The sequence below is a fragment of the Lissotriton vulgaris genome, unplaced genomic scaffold, assembly GCF_964263255.1.
Source record: "Lissotriton vulgaris unplaced genomic scaffold, aLisVul1.2 SCAFFOLD_2118, whole genome shotgun sequence".
NCBI classification, from domain to species: domain Eukaryota; kingdom Metazoa; phylum Chordata; class Amphibia; order Caudata; family Salamandridae; genus Lissotriton; species Lissotriton vulgaris.
In genome coordinates, this window is record NW_028250716.1 from 217,089 (window position 1) to 229,493 (window position 12,405).

General features: G+C 49.8%; 1 protein-coding gene across 1 annotated transcript in view; it reads left to right on the top strand.

Moving 5' to 3' along the window:
* The first annotated feature begins 476 nt into the window (after positions 1-476).
* Positions 477-12,405, top strand: part of LOC147663153 (uncharacterized) — a 40,971-nt gene continuing 29,042 nt past the window's right edge. The window contains exon 1 of the mRNA XM_086950632.1: positions 477-598. The gene's annotated coding sequence lies outside the window, so the exon portion shown is untranslated. The remainder of the gene's footprint in view (positions 599-12,405) is intronic.

Sequence of the window (12,405 nt, forward strand, 5' to 3'; positions counted from 1 at the left end):
TGAGTTTAAATTTCTTTCAGGGGTTTTACACAGACTGTAGCACTTCCAGAACCACACAACAAACCAAGTTAGGATTGAGGATGTAGCCTAACGACTAGACCGGCCAACCTAAAAGCTGATGAACAGGATTTGAGTCTCAGCTCAAAAATATCCTTTGATTCTGGACAAATCACTCAATCTCTTCCTGCCTAAAAATGAACGTGCTCGCACCTAGTGTAACTGAGGTTCATATAAATCGCTCTGATACCTTTGGGTCCAGTTCGTGTTATTATAAAACTGCAAAAAATCATAAAATGTCCAGTAAGAGCCCGCCCCCTGCTGGAGCTGTCAGTACAGAAGAAACTATTCCCTGGATGAATCACTCTGTCTGAGCATGCGCGGAACACCGGTTTTATCTGATTATACGTGAATGCAGTGTCTTATCTCCGAGCATGCGCAGTACTAATATCCCTTGTCCGCGCCTGCGCACACGCCCCGTCTTCATCCCCGCTCTGCTGTCGGTGCTGTTCATTCCTCGGAGCCGCTCTCGGGTCTCACTTCACGCGGAAAAAATGAGGAAAAACGGACAAGAGGAATGAGGGGCAGGAAACCAGAACAAGTGAGTGAGAGTGTGAGCAGAGACTCTCGGTGCTGGAGGGAGGAGGGTCTCCCTGTAAATAGTAGAGTCCTTTCTGCGGTCTCCAGGCCACAAGGCCGACCCTGAGCTGGGGCTGATCCCGGAAAGGCCACGAGCTGAATTCAGCTTCTATTCGCTCTGTTTGTTAAAGAGCAGGTTGGGATATTTTTGAAGGAATTTATTCTTGTATTCATCGTTTTACGAATTTGTTTGAAAGGGGAGAAAATGCTGATTTTACAAATGTTCGTTTTTTTAATTGGCTTGGGGGGGGGGTGAAAAATTGGGACTGGCCCCTGAACACAAATATCCCTGCACTTCCCCATATCACCTAAATCACGATACCTTAGATGCCATGCAGTTGATAGTTTTGTTGAGCAGGATTCAGAGGGTGAAGGCAGGGCAAGAAATGGGGCTAAAAGGGTATTAAAAACATCTGTCATATGATAATGAAGGACTAAAACCGCTTTAAACCTGCAAATCATACAGAAACGAACGGGCAGTGACCAGAACAAGGCTGGAGCAAGGTGAGAATGGTGCTGTTGTTGGCATAACCTTAATGCAATTCTTATTCCATGCACACACACTAATTACAAGTGAAGTTTCACCAAAACAGTAGGTGTGAACAAAGAGAGAAATAAAGTTCTGTTTTCTTTTCTTTTAATCCAATCAACGAAACGTGTGTTTCTTTGATTGGGGAAGAATCCTTGACTTCTTCAGGGCTGCATGGCTCTTGAAGTCCGAAGTTAAATCCTCTCTGCCAATTATACTTTCGAACAGGCTGGTCAATAAATCCCAACTAGACTGTTGCTTTAATTGTGGAGAAGTGTGGCTCACTGGTTAGAGGAGGCAGACCTGGAAGCAGAGGTCAGCCCGGGACCAGGGTTCAATTCCCGGCTCGGCGGGGTCTTGAGTCCTAAAATGTCCATGGACTCGACAATTCTCGCTCCGGTGCCTACTTGCTTCACGGGTTCACACTCTGTGACTCTGGGCAATAGCTTGCTTAATCTCCACAACGGCCCCTCACGGCGGGATGCCTGGCTTTCACCTTGTGGATACCCTGCCGGGGTTATCTCACAGGGGAATACCAGGACGGGTTCCCTAAGCAAGCGCTTAGAAACCGCTCGGTGGTTTGCGCTATATAAATTCCTGTACATTTACATTTACATTTACTTTAATTGCACCGGAAATGTTTTAGTCCGACCTTATTGTAGGACTGATGAAACTAACAAGTACGGTGGCTTCCCTCGATGAATCTGGCGTCCAGACTCTGTGTTTCTCAAGCGCACTCACTCGAGGGACTCCTACATATAAGGTTTTAATAAGTGATCGGAGCATTTGGACAAGCCACCATACTCAGTTCCTTTTCATCAGCATGGAAAATAAAGTGGGAAATAGGTCGAAAATGCTTCTATTATGACTTAAGTTAGTTTAATATCATTTGCCACAGCTGACTAAATAGGCAAAAGTTCCTTTAAGGAGTAACTTTCTTTCGAGTATGGAGTTGCCATTTAAGCGCTGGATGCTGTTCCCTCACTAGACACCTTGATTTGGAGTTTCCAGGGTAGGGGGTGACAATCTCCAGTAGCCATCATGTTTCAGCACTACAGTAAAGTGCACGAAAGTCTGTCATAAACGTCAGGCAGAAAAGCCAAGGCTCAAAAAGCTCCTTGATGAAACACAGCTGAAGATCATTGGCTCAAGGAACCGGCAAAGGAAGACTGAGTACCACAAGATTAGAGCCAGCACGAGTGGGGACCTATAACTGCAGTGTGAACAGGGATCTGCACCATGGCCCATTCTTTAACTCCTTACCTATAGAACTAGGCACGTGGCAGGGGTGTCCCCTCTCTCCACTCCTCTCCCCCCTCGCTGTTGAACTCATGGCAGAGTGGATAGAAGCGTTGGACAGTTAATAGAGTTGTGCTGGTCTGATTTGTCAGAAGATACAATATCCCTCTACGCGGACATCATACCGTTCCTACAACCAGAGGGCTCGCAATGGAGACTGTGACAGATCTTGCAGGTTTACAAAGCTGCTTCTGGACTGATGGTTAACTGGCAAATATCCAGCTTTAGACAGGTGTAGGTTGCCAATGCACAGCACCCTCTCAGTGCTTCTCTCAGATAGCTCAGTTTAATACATGAGTACAGCAGTCACCCTGGGCCAGCAAAGGCCTGGGACCTTAATAATAGTGCCGTGGTGCAACATTGTTGTGGGAATATGGACATATGGTCCTCCTTACCCATCTCTATGGTGGGACGGATGGCTTTATACTCCTTTTCAGTCCATCCTGCAGAATTATCCCTACATCTTACAGATATTCTTTTTTTACTACTTGCAGGCCATAGTCAACAGGTAAATTTGGGGCAGTAAACTACCAAGGGTTCAATACAAGTACACTGTGACAATATTTGAAGGGGATTGGAGGTCCATAACTTAAACCTTTACTACTGGGCAGTGCTGATTATAGTAATAGAAGACTGGTTGGTCAGGGATAGCAAAGATCTGGCATTGCAACTTGAACTCAACACCTCAGAACAGCATGGAACCAGTAGCAGCCTGTACAGGTAAGAGCGGCGGGGCTGGATTGGGGGTGAGGGGTGAGTGGGATTGACAAATGCAATGTGGGAGGATTAAACAATAAATTTTCCGTCGTCTGTCTAACCCCAAACCCCACACCTACCCACCCCAACCGTTCTTACCTGCACAGGCTGCTGCTCTCATTGGGATATCTCACTAGTGAGGTGTGATGAAGTGACCATATAAAATCTGTTGAGCAACTCACTCAGATGTACAACCTTCACCGATTCCAATTTTTCAGATACCTCCAGCTCCGCCACGCACTCTGCACATAATAAGTCTCTGAAGAATGTCCCAGAGTTTAACCATCTGGAGGCCAAATCAGTTCTAAAACCCCTTGGACTCGAGGACATTTCTAAACTGTATAGGTCCCCACTCCTTAACTCAATATGTAGGCAAGACAAGTGCAGTTTTAGAGCAAAACCTAGATGAGCTGGATGACCAGGATTGTCAGGAGGCAAAGATGGCAACACGGTTCCAGGCCATCCTCTCAAATCGTAGAGTAATACAGTGCAATTACCTGCAAAGGATGTCCTACAGCCCTATCGGGTGTGGAGTCTGAGCCGCAGTAGTAACCTGGCTTGTCCCTAATACAATACCCTGCTACATTTTATCATGTGTTCTGAAACTGTCCATTCATACCTTGGCCAGAATCGCACACAAGCCTAGTTACCTTGAACCTAAAGTTGCAGTTCTGGGCACCAGGGAGTCTGGTCCTTTTCTATCACGCAAATATTGCATGCAAGGCTGGGATTCTTGATAGCCAAGCATGATATTGCGTGCCACTGATCGCAGGCAGAAACTTCCTCTGCGTGTTTCTGTCAGAATGGCATGGACTATTGTGCGCCCACAGATCAGGCAGTTTATAGTACAGTTCTGCAAAAAGAAATATAAGAAGATCTGGGGTGCATGGACTGCTCGTCATGGTTTAACATAATTTTACCTGTGGCCCTGTGGTTCTCCAATACACTTTTTAGGTATCGGCCTAGCGTACACTTCGCAGCAGTGTCGTGCAGCCGAGAATTTATGTTTCTTAGTACGGGGGCTTGAACCCGCCCCTCTTCTCAATTGGCTGGCTTCCTAAACGGAGGCCAGCCATTGGAGGACAGGGGCGTCACTCCGTTCAAGCCCCGTCTTTTTTGATTCGGGGGCGTGTTTTTTGCAGTTTTAACTCCGTGACGTCATTCGTCACTCAACTGCATAAGCCACTCCCCGAATGCGAAAATGGCGCCGCTTTTGTGACGCCATTTCTTCCGACCGCCGCCGGAAGTAGTCGAGAAGCTGCCAAGTCCTCCGGTGAGTGCTCACTTTTCTTTCCTTTCTTCCCTGATTGTGCCCGTGTTCTTGCCTCTGTCTCCTCGTTGTGCGCCTGTCCCCTCACTGTGCTTGCTCCCCTGCCCCCTCGTTGCTTGTGCTTGCTCCCCTGCCCCCTCGGTGCTCGTGCTTGCTCCCCTGCCCCCTCGGTGCTCGTGCTTGCTCGCCTGCCCCTCGTTCGTTGTGCTTGCTCCCCTGACCCCTCGTTGCTTGTGCTTGCTCCCCTGACCCCTTGTTGCTTGTGCTTGCCCCCCTGCCCCCTCGTTGCTTGTTGTGCCTCTGTGCCCTGCTTGTGATCCGGTTTTTGGGCCTCTGTGCCCCCCTGCCCCCTCATTGCTTGTTGTGCCTCTGTGCTTCCCCTGCCCCTCGTTGCTTGTTGTGCCTCTGTGCCCAGCTTGTGATCAGGTTTTTGTGCCTCTGTTCCCTGCGCGTGCCTCTATTCCCTGCTTGTGATCTGGTTTTTGTGCCTCTGCCGTGCCCTGCTTGGATCCAGTTTTTGTGCCTCTGTGCCCCTGCCCCCTCATTGCTTGTTGTGCCTCTGTGCCTTGCTTGTGATCAGGATTTGGTGCCTCTGTGCCCCCTGCTCCCTCGTTGCTTGTTGTGCCTCTGTGCCCCCCTGCCCCCTCATTGAGTGTTGTGCCTCTGTGCCCTGCTTGTGATCTGGTTTTTGTGCCTCTGTGCCCTGCCCCCTCGTTGCTTGTTGTGCCTCTGTGCCCTGCCCTGCTTGTGATCCAGTTTGTCGTGCCTCTGTTCCCTAGGGCGTTACTGGGCAGAGAGCTGTGTGTGTGTGGCTCTGTGTGTGTGTGTGTGGCTCTGTGTGTGTGTATGTGGCTCTGTGTGTCTGTGTGTGTGTGTGTGTGTATGTGTGGCTCTGTCTGTGTATGTGTGGCTCTGTCTGTGTGTGTGGCTCTGTCTGTGTGTGTGGCTCTGTGTGTGTGGCTCTGTGTGTGTGGCTCTGGCTCTGTGTGTGTGTGGCTCTGGCTCTGTGTGTGTGTGTGGCTCTGTCTGTGTGTGTGTGTGACTGTCTGTGCTCTGTGTGTGTGTGTGGCTCTGTGTGTGTGTGTGGCTCTGTGTGTGTGTGTGGCTCTGTGTGTGTGTGTGGCTCTGTGTGTGTGTGGCTCTGTGTGTGTGTGGCTCTGTGTGTGTGTGGCTCTGTGTGTGTGTGTGTGTGTGTGTGTGTGTATGCGGCTCTGTGTGTGTGTGTGTGTGTGTGTGTGGCTCGGTCTGTGTGTGTGTGGCTCGGTCTGTGTGTGTGTGGCTCGGTCTGTGTGTGTGTGGCTCGGTCTGTGTGTGTGTGTGGCTCTGTCTGTGTGTGTGTGTGGCTCTGTCTGTGTGTGTGTGTGGCTCTGTCTGTGTGTGTGTGTGGCTCTGTCTGTGTGTGTGTGTGGCTCTGTCTGTGTGTGTGTGTGGCTCTGTCTGTGTGTGTGTGGCTCTGTGTGTGTGTGTGGCTCTGTGTGTGTGTGTGTGGCTCTGTGTGTGTGTGTGGCTCTGTGTGTGTGTGTGGCTCTGTGTGTGTGTGTGGCTCTGTGTGTGTGTGTGGCTCTGTGTGTGTGTGTGGCTCTGTGTGTGTGTGGCTCTGTCTGTGTGTGTGTGTGGCTCTGTGTGTGTGTGTGGCTCTGTGTGTGTGTGTGTGGCTCTGTGTGTGTTTGTGTGTCTCTTTGTGTGTTTGTGTGTGGCTCTGTGTGTGTGTGTGGCTCTGTGTGTGTGTGTGGCTCTGTGTGTGTGTGTGGCTCTGTCTGTGTGTGTGTGTGTGGCTCTGTCTGTGTGTGTGTGTGTGTGGCTCTGTCTGTGTGTGTGTGTGTGGCTCTGTCTGTGTGTGTGTGTGTGGCTCTGTCTGTGTGTGGCTCTGTCTGTGTGTGGCTCTGTGTGTGTGTGAGGCTCTCTGTGTGTGTGAGGCTCTCTGTGTGTGTGTGGCTCTCTGTGTGTGTGTGTGTGTGGCTCTGTGTGTGTGTGTGGCTGTGTGTGTGTGTGTGTGTGTGTGTGTGTATGTATATGTGTGTCTGTTAGCTGTGCATGTGTATATGTGGGGCTGTGTGTCTGTGTAAGTGCGTCCTGATACACCGACGCAGGCACAATGCATGTGTGTGAGTGTGGCTGTGTGCGCGCGCGTGATTGTGAGAGGCTGCCGCTGTGAATGTGGAGCAAGAGATGTGCACGGCGCCGGGCTGGACGTGCGCGTCAACACACCAGAATCGCCGCGCGTGCCCGTCTGTCTCCCTTGAGAGGCAACTCCATGACAATAGGTCTCCAGAGCGAGACCTAAAAAGGAGTCTATATCCATCCAGGATAAGAATTAAGCAAGCACCTCTCTCTTGACAATCAGGAAAGCAAAAAGATAAGAACTATCATAAAGAATCCCATACAAGCACAATGGTCGTCCCATAATTACCTGGCTGCCCGAAGATGATCTGATGGATGGGTATATAACCTGTAAGAACAAATGGGAAAAAATTCAGACCTCAAACTCAGAAGGGCGGAGTCCCAGCACCCAAATGCAGAAGCTGCCACTCATGTAAAACTTTATGCACACCCATGCTGTAGATAACGGAAGCTTGTACCCGCCCCAAGAGTGGCATCATCTCATGTCTGGGCCCTTCCTGTGCTCACATCCAACAGAGACCAAGCCAAACTGTTAGGTATCCAGCTGCAGGCATGAGCGCATCTCCTCTCTTGAATTCAGCAGTGCGGATGGCCTTACCTGTGCTGCGCATGTGTAATGCACCCCCTTGATCCAGGTTCAAGGGACACAGGAGTAGGGGGGGTATGTCTAATGGCAGCTCGTTGTTTAAGAGCCTACATCACTAGTTTCAGGGAGCCAAAAAACAACTTAAGGTGCCAGGATCCATGAGAGGTTAGATCCAGCACTTGCTGTTTGTGTATTTAAGTCTCCTGCACACAGCGTGCATCCGAATTGCTCCAGTGCCACACGTCACAGTGTGTCTCCCATTGAGGTCATGCTCGTTTCCAACATATGTTTGCTGTGCGGCATGGCAGCATAAACAATGTACCACAGAAGTGAGACTCAGTGCACTTTCCGAGGACACCGTAGCATAACTGCCAAGTTTTCATATTGCTTATGTGTGACATTTCCATGGTTTCAGGGCACTTTTGAGTGACACTCAACAATTAATGTGTGACTCTTGGAGTGACACTGTCTCGTGAGTTAAACCAAGTAATGAAGTTCATGGAAACAGATACATATCAGAAATGACACCCTTTGGAAGAATGAAAAAGCTCTAAAACTATATTGAAACTGCTGCAAAAGCCTGGGAATAGAAGCTTAAGGCTCGCTTTGTAATTCTAAATTTATGGACGCATTGTGGTAGCTAACATTTGAATACAATTTTAAAACAATGAACATACTTATCGTGCTTTCAGTCACAGGCTGTGACCATGCAGCACTATAATACAGAAGTCACTATACCCCACTGCACCAACCAGGACTCAATTCTGGTTACACACAAAATCTCTGCAGTGATTGCATTAGCGAGTTGATGTTTCATACACGGTAACTTTAAAGAATGAATTTTCCATTAATTTCTTTAACCCCTTGCACGCTGATGACGAGCTGGGCTCGTCATGAGGTAGCCTCCTCGCACGCTGATGACGAGCCCAGCTCGTCACGTAAAGTGCGCTTTTAAAAATCTCAGCGTACAAGCGGAATTCCGCCCGCACGCATGCGGTTAACGGATGAGTTATCATCTTTCATTTAGTTGTGTGGTATTTTCCATTAGACCAACAAAATAATTATACAATATTTTGTTCTTGTTTCTGTTTGGTTGTAACCACTTGACTGCATTGGCTGCTCAAGCAGTCAGCTCTAAAGCCCATTTATGCCTAATGATTGCTGCAGTTTCAAATTTCACTAGATAGTCAAGGCTAGGGTTAGTGCAGGGCATTTGAGTAGTATATTCCATGGGGAACTGCAGTTTGGCTTTCACCTACATGGAGCTGGAAATTGCCAAACATCAGTCAAGGCAAATAAGACATACCATTCATTCTCTGTGTGAAATAAGTTAAATCCCGGGATTTTTTTGCGTCTCATTCTAGAATATAAATTAAGGAAAACTTGTCTGCCACAGACTCTCTGTATGCTGTAAAGCAGGAGTCTCCAACCTTTTCTGGAGTGAGAGCTACTTCTGCTCAAGGAAAGTGCTCCTAAGCTACTAGCACATTTTGGCACTATGAAATATTGACAACATGAGTAAACATCATCAGGCGGTGAGAGCCAAAGCTTGAAGAGGGGAAGGGGAGAGGCTGCACAGGAGAGGTGGGAGGGGAGAGGCTGCACAGGAGAGGTGGGGGAGGGGAAAGGCTGCCCAGGAGAGGAGTGAAGAGGAGAGGCTGCACAGGAGAGGAGTGCAGGGGAGAGGCTGCACAGGAGAGGAGGGAGGGGGAGAGGCTGCACAGGAGAGGAGGGAAGGGAGAGGCTACACAGGAGAGGTGGGACGGGAGAGGCTGCACAGGAGAGGTGGGACGGAAGAGGCTGCACAGGAGAGGTGGGGAGGAGAGGCTGCACAGGATAGGAGGGAGGGGAGAGGTGGGAGGGGAGAGGGTGCACAGGAGAGGTGGAGAGAGGCTGCACAGGAGAGGTGGGAGGGGGAGAGGCTGCACAGGAGAGGTGGGAGGGGGAGAGGCTGCACAGGAGAGGTGGAAGGGGAGAGGCTGCCCAGGAGAGGTGGGAGGAGCTTCACAGGAGAGGTGGGAGGGGGAGAGGCTGCACAGGAGAGGTGGGAGGGGAGAGGCTGCACAGGAGAGGTGGGAAGGGAGAGGCTGCACAGGAGAGGTGGGAAGGGGAGAGGCTGCACAGGAGAGGTGGGAGGGGAGAGGCTGCACAGGAGAGGTGGGAGGGGAGAGGCTGCACAGGAGAGGTGGGAGGGGAGAGGCTGCACAGGAGAGGTGGGAAGGGGAGAGGATGCACAGGAGAGGTGGGAGGGGGAGAGGCTGCACAGGAGAGGAGGGAGGGGAGAGGTGGGGGGGCTGGGGTTAAGGGTCCTCAGCCCGGTAGGGGGGTGCATGGCTTGAAGGGGGGGGTGAAGAGTCCTCAGCCCGGGGGGGCATGGCTTGAAGAGGGGGGGGGGGTGAAGGGTCCTCAGCCCGGGGGCGGGGGGCCTTGGCTTGAAGGGGGGAGGAGCCGCAGCCCGGGGGGCCATGGCTTGAGGCGGGGGGGTGAAAGGTCAAAACCACCATGGGAAACATTTGCTGGAAACAGAGGCTGAAGCATGTTTGTGGATGAAACGTCACCTTCCATAACAAGCCAGCTTTCAGATCCCATTTTTTCTGCTTACAAGTGTCACGAGCTTGCCCATGAGGCAGCTGAACCAGGTCTCATACTCCACCAGCCCTCGCCTATAAATCACAGCACCTTTGGAAACCTTTTGTGTTCGAATTGGATCTGAGGGCATGGATTCTCCCTTCTTAACTATGTGTGGTTGTCTATCCAGAACCAATCATTCTCGTGAAAATCAACACATTTTGTGGCATGGGAGGCGTCATACTGTCACTTCTGTTTTGTTTGTGCCTCTTTCTCTGAGTAACTTAGAAATGGCACAATAGCAATGATTGTCTTTAAGATCCGACCTGGGATTCCTCTTCCTCTGTAAGAAAAATGGAGACACAACTGTAGTGGAGTGTGGAGTAAGGTGATTATTCCAAACTTTTTCTTTCAGAAAAACACCCACTGGGGCCCCAGTGGCCAAAGCCATTTACACTCCCTCTTCCAAAAATGTATTCACCCTCTAAACGAGACCATTTGATGTACTGAAAACCGTGACTTGAAGAAATGGTTCACAACCTCTCTTTCCTTGTTTCATTTAGTTGTTTCCCTGTGAAATGGATCCAAAAAAGACAAGGGCGAGCGCCTCGTCCTGACAAGGAGAGAAGGCAGCAGGGGGAGGGGGGAGAGGAGGGGGCCTGCACCTGTTTCCCTTGAGGGAGCGAGCAGGAACCATCTGTTAATTACAAACAGATGGTTTTAAAGCTCGCTCCCGCAAGGGAATAGCCACACGTACACGCGTTGCCATTGAAAACAATGCAAAGCGTGCACATTTTTGGGACCAAAACAGAATCGATTACTAAAGGTCTCCTACACAGCGCATGCGCGCTGCGTAGACGAGACCTAATGAATGTGTGTCCTCATGTAACGTAACTGGTGCTATGTAAAGCACTCCTATACCCGATTCAGGGCAAGTTCACGCTATATAACACTCTGCAAACATTTATTTTTTATCCTGGAACACTGTGCACTATGACGAAGATGCAGCCCTGCTGACTCTAACCTTTATCCTGAAAAGGATGGTAGCGTGCTCTACACCAGATTGGCGTACTAGCACATCATACCTATGGGGAGTTAGGCTATCCCAGCGATCTAGCAGAGGGTACTCCTGCTATGCTCTTGATGGGGTAGGTAGTGTAAGGTAGGAGTATATCACATATTCACATTATAATAGTTGAACTGTTTATCTTCTTCACCATTCTTGTAAAGCTGGTTAAAAATGCTTTGTTTCATCCTACTAATAACTGCAGCACACACTTTCTATACACAAATACAATTGTTTCAATAAATGTTTGAAAAGCCCCGAAAAGCCCCGAAAATCAGAAGGGCCCCGAGTACTATGGAAGTACGAAGGAATTTCAAAAACATCAGGGAAGATTCTTTCCATCCGTGGATATCTAGCCTGTCCACTACTCAGGAGACGAACGCTGCTTCAGCGGTCCGACAATATGAAAAGACCATCTCGGAGGCCCTGGATGAACTGGCTCCAGCTAGGACCTGCTATTCAGCCAGGAAAAGACCTTCAGCTCCCTGGTTCTCAGAACAACTAAGGCACCGTAGACAGGAAGTAAGGAGACAGGAACGCCTATGGCACTCTAGCTGGGCTCCTAAGGATAGAGAAGCTCATAAGGTCTTGCTTAAAAACTACAAACTGGAAGTGATTAAGACCAAGCAAGAATATTTCACGGCCCTCACATCCTCACTCTCGTCTCCCAGAGAGCTCTTCAGGATTGTTGACTCTCTTACCTCTCTCCAGACCCCAGACCCTGTGGTTGCCTCTCAAGAACTCTGCAACAAGATAGCTTCCTTCTTTCAGTCGAAAATTGCGGACATTTTTATTGCTCTGGAGGATCGAAGATCCTCTACCGCTGTGCCTTCGGTGCCCGCTGTTTTGGAGCCTAATGGTGCAGAACCATCTCGACTTCCGGGTCTGGAATCCTTTCCTCCTTTCTCTTGCCAGGATCTTGAGATCCTGCTTAACAAAACCAAATCTGGCTCTCCGCTAGATGTCTGTCCGTTAAAGATCCTTAAGCAGTGCAGAGAATCCCTCCTTCCCCCATTGGTTGACATCATGAACAGGGCGATGAAGGAGGGCATTTTTCCCCAGCAGTGGAAAATGCTGTGGTAAAACCTCTGCTCAAGAAGTCCTCTCTTGACCCTGGGGTATTAAAAAACTTTCGCCCCATCTCACTGCTCCCGGCTCCCGCGAAGATGTTAGAAACCCATCTTAATAAACATCTTGCTGCATTCGTGGAGAGCTCGGGCTGTTTGGATCTTTCCCAGCATGGATTCAGGAGGGAACATAGCACCGAGTCTGCCCTCACCATAGTGCTCGACAACATCCGCACACGGGTTGATGAGGGACAGACCTCCCTCCTGATCCTCTTAGATCTCACGGATGCCTTCGATACCCTATCCCCCTCGGTGCTAACATCTCGACTGAGGGAGATTGGGGTCCGGGGGCGGCCCTGGGACTCCTTTCCTCTTTTCTCGATCATAGAGAGCAAAGGGTTATGCTGGGTCCGTTCCTATCTCCATCCCTGTCTGTGCAATGTGGGGTCCCGCAAGGGTCAGCGCTTAGTCCTACCCTTTTTAATATCTATGTCACCCCCCTTGCCA